General features: G+C 41.6%; 1 pseudogene across 1 annotated transcript; it reads left to right on the forward strand.

The window, feature by feature from the left end:
• The first annotated feature begins 3747 nt into the window (after nt 1-3747).
• Nucleotides 3748-4809, forward strand: LOC147416884 (mRNA-decapping enzyme subunit 2 pseudogene; annotated as a pseudogene). Its single transcript, XR_015187475.1, has 3 exons — nt 3748-3900; nt 4435-4541; nt 4626-4809. The product of XR_015187475.1 is annotated as an mRNA-decapping enzyme subunit 2 pseudogene (transcript).
• Nucleotides 4810-6253: the final 1444 nt, after the last annotated feature.

The following is a 6253-nucleotide window of genomic DNA, read 5'->3' on the forward strand; positions in this document are numbered from 1 at the left end:
ATATGCTTACTTTGTTAGCCCACTTTTGTACTTCCTTTGGGAGATAGGTATTGTGCACCTCTAGAGGTCTCTTATGTACATCGAATACAGTTTCCTTTTCCACACGAGAGAGAGAGAGAGAGAGAGAGAGAGAGAGAGAGAGAGAGAGAGAGAGAGAGAGAGAGAGAGAGAGAGAGAGATGAAATGAAATGTTATGTTAAACGTCTTCAAAAGGCCAAAATGAACTTTGAGACCAAACGGATACAATCCTTGTGGATCTAATCCAATGTCAGGGTACAAAAATAAAATGAAGTAAACGAAAATACTAAAATCGTTAGTCTGAAAATCATCATCATCCATGCCCGAGGATGCCCGGCATCGGTGTTGTTCGAGTAAGTATTGCATCGATCGTTGAAGAGCTTTGTCAATGTCCGCCTCTGTAAATAGTCGTACTGGGCATCTCCCATGTCGTGCTAGAATAGTCTTGATTCTCTGATGGAGCCTCCGTCGATGTTGTGGTCGCCCCCATCGACTTGGGCGTCTAGCTCTCACGAGCTCTCAATGGCTCTGTCCACTAATATACCTTAGGTAGCAGTGGGCTTTCAAGTTTGTTGTGAAGCATGCTCATTGGGCTGCTGAGTCCGTGCTAAAGAAGTCAGTAATCTCCCTTTGTGAATGTCTCCCACTACCTGGTCTCCTCAAGAGACTTTCCCTGTGTCTGCGCAGCTCTAGCAAAAACAACCCGAGAGAGATGAGAGATGAAATGAAATGTTATATTAACGCTTCCCAAAGGCCAAAATGACCTATGAGACCCAATGTGTTACAAAATGGTGAATCTAATACCAGGTCTGGGTACAAAAGAAAGAACTAGAACAAAGATACTACTACTAGAATCCATCCTCATCCGCACTTTGGATGTCAAGAGAGTATGGCTCGAATCCTCTGCTGTAGTCTCCGTCGATGCTGTGTAGCCCCTCTCCTCAATCGTGGCCGTCTGGATCTCCGTAGCTCTAGTGCTCGGTTGATGAGAGTGTCAGTAGTGGTTGAATGAGAGTGGGCCGAGCTCTCCAGTCATGGTTGTTCCTCTAGCTGTCCATATCTAGTGAAAAGAAACTTGTAATTTGTCTTTGGGACTGTCTCTCTCTATCTCTCCGCAGTAAAGTGTCTCTATATCTGTGTAACTCAAGTAGATATAGCCCAAGACATCTTTGGTCCTCATAACTCATGACCCGAGAGAGAGAGAGAGAGAGAGAGAGAGAGAGAGAGAGAGAGAGAGAGAGAGAGAGAGAGAGAGAGAGAGAGAGAGAGAGAGAGAGAGAGAGAGAAGAGAGAGAGAGAGAGAGAGAGAGAGAGAGAGAGAGAGAGAGAGAGAGAGAGAGAGAGAGAGAGAGAGAGAGAGAGAGAGAGAGAGAGAGAGAGAGAGAGAGAGAGAGAGGAGGAGGAGGAGGAGGAGGAGGAGGAGGAGAGGAGGAGGAGGAGGAGGAGGAGAGGAGGAGAGGAGGAGGAGGAGGAGGAGGAGGAAGAGAAGAAGAAGAAGAAGAAGAAGAAGAAGAAAGAGAGAATCAAGAGAAGTCATCAAGAAATCATTAAGCGGTATCATGTGGATGATGATAGTGTTGCTTGTAGCCAAACAAACCACCATGTTATGTCCTTGAACCTAACATACCATAAAAATAATATAATTTAATGTTTCAGCCGTTTGAGTTCATCATATTCACTAGCAAGGTGAAACGTCTCGGCCGTTCTAGTTTCAGGCTTGCTGAAACGCGTTTCACGGTGACGCTGGCAATGGAGAGACCTCTAGTGACTACGATATCTAGGTTGATGAGATGTGAGGTCACAGTTCCACATGAGATTGTCAAAATAGAGTTGGAAACCACTCCGATTGTGGTCAAGGCACTTATGAGATTAGTAATTTAGTATCAAATACACATCGCTTATGGGAGCTTCTACATAATCGATATGCTATACTAGCACTAGAGTCATCCACGATACCTTGCTATGGGAGGAGACTCCTCATGTTGGTATGTACAGGTGTTAGCTTGGCTTCAGTGCATGGCTTTACTATGAATAAACTACTACCTTTTCAATACTCATTGGATGCACCATCACTTTCACTAACATGGCGAGAGATGGTTATATTGTTTTGTGGCGACTACCATGGGTCTATACCTTGCACTTTCCTTTAGGGGTGAATCTGGGTTTATCCTGGATTCATCTAGGTGTATTCTTTAGTTGTATAGCGGACATGTAGACTCACATTGTGAAGTTTTTGTCTGAGTTACGACGATTGTGCTAATTCTTTGTATCTTTTGTGGTGTGTAGATCAACTACCTCATTTTTGTGATAAATTTTCCGATCTAATGTTTCTTTTAGTGCTAGGCCTCATTATGGCTGAGGTTGCCCTTGATCTCCGGAGTCATGACAGAAACTACGCTGAACTTTGTGTTGATGTATGCTCATGTGTGTGTGCATGTGTTGTGTGTTGTGTTTGGGAGCATATTTTAGTACCTAGTTCTACACCCACTATTGGGCGCTGACGATGTTAGTGGGGATGTTGTGGTATTTGATCAATACTGTGCATGATGGAGCTGATTGTTATATTGTCTTGTGGGGACTACCATGGGCCTATACCTTGCACTTTCCTTTAAGGGTGAATTTGGGTTATCTTGGATTCAGAAATTGGCTTTCTACAGAGACCATTTTTTGCATGCCACTGAGTATGGCTTCATCATATGGCCGAGCTACATGAATGAGCATCTTTGAGATGGGGTTCAATGTGTGACAGGTCAGCTATGTACATCCTCACACCAGCTCCAGATAGAGATTGGTAGATATACATCAGTTCCTTCAGATCAAAGGATATGCCACCTAGTGCCAGAGACAGAGGAGCATTACATATGTAGATGCCCAGTGCATTACAAGGTACGAGGCCGCTTCCACTGTTTGAGAGAGGGTTTCCGCCCTCTTGCGAGAGTGATGGACTACATCAATCAGAGGTGTCTTGGGCTTTTTCTACCGAGATACAAAGACATTACTTCAGACTTTAGCTCCAGTCAGAGTATTGACACAGAGGCAGGTCATTGATTTCTCTAGAGGGGGTCATCCGTGGCAGATCCAGAGGAATCTTTAGACCATAGAGGAGACTCTTATAGATAGAGCTACACAGATTAGACGACCGGTAGATTACATCGATGCCATATGTTTCATCGTTGTATTAAGGCCATCATTGAGAGGCATAGAGTGGCTCCTACCATGTTCTTCATAGTGGAGGAGATTGAGGCCATGAGGCATAGGCCTATGAGAGATTTCATGTGATGTGAATGTTATGTAGGTTGTTTGTTCTTTTTCATGTCGGGATATGGATCATATGATCGTGATGATGTAACCTCTTTTGGTCTTTTAGGCTTTTTGTAGACGTTATTACATATTTCATTTCTCTCCCCCTTTCTTTTCCCCTTTCCATTGTACAATCTGACATTATTTCTTGTGCGCAAGGACTAGTACGTGTCCATATTACAGGTGAACTTAACCATAGATGTCGTAATTACCATCTTTCACCAGTTTACTGGCTAGGGCTAGACTCAGAATTTTCATGGGCATGCTTGATGAATAAAAAACCTTATTTGAATATGGTTGTTCACATTCTTGAGAGTTAAGGCCGCTTCCTTTATCAGCTACCAATCTGTTTAATACTGAGTTTCTGTAGTAGCTATAACTTTTGTTTTGCACTATGTCAAAGTTTCCTGTTTTGGCACTCTTCTGTAGGTTTGGGAAGAGACAGGATTTGATGTTTCGGAACTTTTAAAAGTTGAGGATGATTTAGAGGTGGTAATAGGCGAGCAAAGAATACGTCTCTTCATCGTTGGAGGTGTTAGTGAGAGCACTTTGTTTGCTCCACGGACCAAAAATGAAATCAGTGTAAGTTAATTCTGCCTTGTTGCATTGGATCATTGAAGAAGCTCATTTCTACATGTACTGTCAATTTTTCTGAAAAGTTTATTTTTCTAGAATGGCTGTTGTTATCAACAAGTGGGTTTCGGGTTTCATCAGGCTAGCTGAACCATGTTACTCACAGGAAGCATAGCTTCAACTGCATCTACTGCTGTGTTGTTTGAAATCTTTTGTTTTTTTTAATAAAATTGCTGCTGTTAGTAAGTGCTTTTTCAGTTTAATTAGTGAAGCTAAACCATAATTCTCGGAACAGTTATTTAATTTTAACAGTATCCTAATGGAAGCATCCTTTGTCAGGAAAATCTTATGTCTATGCAAGCCTCTGTTCTGAAAGCATTCGTTTCGATTCAATCAATTAATGCTGCTTTTTTTTTCCTAATACCTTCAGCCTTATGTTCTAGCTTTTTGTAGTATGTCCCTCCAAAAGTACTTGGTTTTGTTGCTTTTATATTTACTGGTAAATATAAACGATCATCTAGTGGCTTTTTTTGGAGCTTGCAGGACATTTTTTGGCATAGGATTGATGGGCTTCCTATGGGTGGCAATGAACCCTCTTATTCACGTGGTGCAAATGGCATGAAGTATTACATGGTTACACCCTTTGTAGGGTGAGAATATGTGTACTTTGGTGAAGCTTTTTCAAGGGGTTCATTCAGTCCAGAGATGTATAATTTTTTAATGTATTTGTTTAGGCCTCTCAAAGCTTGGATTGCTCGCCACAAGCCTTTATCAGGTCAGAAGTTGGAGCCATCTTCTAAAGGTAAATTTTTTACATTGGAACAAGCGTACTGCTACATTGAAATGTTATCCTCTGAAAGAATTTACATTCAATTTGCAGTAATAAGGGCATTGTGTGTCTGAGGTTATAGCAGTGATAAGAGAATGGACATATAAACATCCTATGGCAGGCACTAAAAAAAAGAAGGAACATTGAAACCGAGGCTGAAAGGCTTAGATAGTATTAATTCAAGGTGAACATATCAAGAAAGGTCGAAGGCTGTAATACCCATTGGAATTATTGATGGTGGTGACTCTTTCATTATCAAAGGCCGTGATGGCAAGGCATGAGCACTTTTTTTTCTCACAGGAAAGATCCGTTAGTACAAAATCCCTAGCATGAGGGAAAACTGTATAAAGAGGGGGAACTCTCTTAGACACAACATATACAATGGCTACAACAAATAGTGGGAGGGGAAAAACCAACCAAGGGGCCTGCACATCCAATTGAGGCAATGCCCACTATGAAGAATGGTTCTGGCCATCACAATCTAATGAAAGCGTCACGCTGACCCTTGAAAGGGGTGCATGGCTATGGCGGGTGATAGCGTGGAGCCATGGCGACAGGAAGGAGCGTGCATAGTATATATATATATATATATATATATATATATATAATATATATATATTATATATATATAGAGAGAGAGAGAGAGAGAGCGAGAGAGAGAGAGAGAGAGGAGAGAGAGAGAGAGAGAGAGAGAGAGAGAGAGAGCAGGAGTCGACACGATAGCAAAAGACACGCTTGTGTGTTAATTGACTTGAAAAACCTTACATATATAAAAGAGGAGTTGCCATGCAAAAACTCCAGTAAACTGCCCTCGCCTGCATGCTATAGAGTTTGTTCCCACGGGTAGAGGGCTTGAAAACCTAACAATCCCCTGCTCAAGCCCGAACTAGACAAACCACTCTCATGATAGCTTGAGTTTTTGGTGTAGTCGTCAACCATGAGCTTTAGGTTCTCTCACAACCAAGGGTTTTGGTACACCCATAACCTGGTGCTATGATAGTGAAACCCCCTCGGAACAAATAGGGTGTAGGTCAAAATAGCTACCGACATGCGGAGTTTTTGGTTTACTTCAAAACCTTGGTTTAAGATGTACCCAATAACCTCATGAGAGGGACAATAGGCTGAGAACATATGAATTTCGGGAGGTCTTACCACTTTGTATGTGGTAGTGTCTATAACCCGTACAATTTATTTAACATGGAAATAACTGAAAACCGACATCCTAAAACAAGTCTTTTGATAGAAAATATATAATTGTCTTGACGAAGAGAAACCTTGAACAAAGCTATGACACTTAATAGGGCAAACTGTTTTTATACTCTCGTGTTTTTTATGTACCGAGTGCTCGAAGCAAATCATTGAAAAAGTCATCACTAGCTTTCTTTCCATATCAACTTTAATATTGGAGTCACCCTTTTGATCTTCTTTGGCATCACTATCCAAATTATGATAATCAATTCTGAGATTTTCTATGTTGTAGGAGTGCTTTGATATGTTGTAAGTGTCAAAGTCGATGATGCGGAAGCGTAGATA

This window comes from Adiantum capillus-veneris, unplaced genomic scaffold, assembly GCF_014529385.1.
Source record: "Adiantum capillus-veneris isolate H3 unplaced genomic scaffold, ASM1452938v2 Hic_scaffold_394, whole genome shotgun sequence".
Taxonomy (NCBI): Eukaryota; Viridiplantae; Streptophyta; class Polypodiopsida; order Polypodiales; family Pteridaceae; genus Adiantum; species Adiantum capillus-veneris.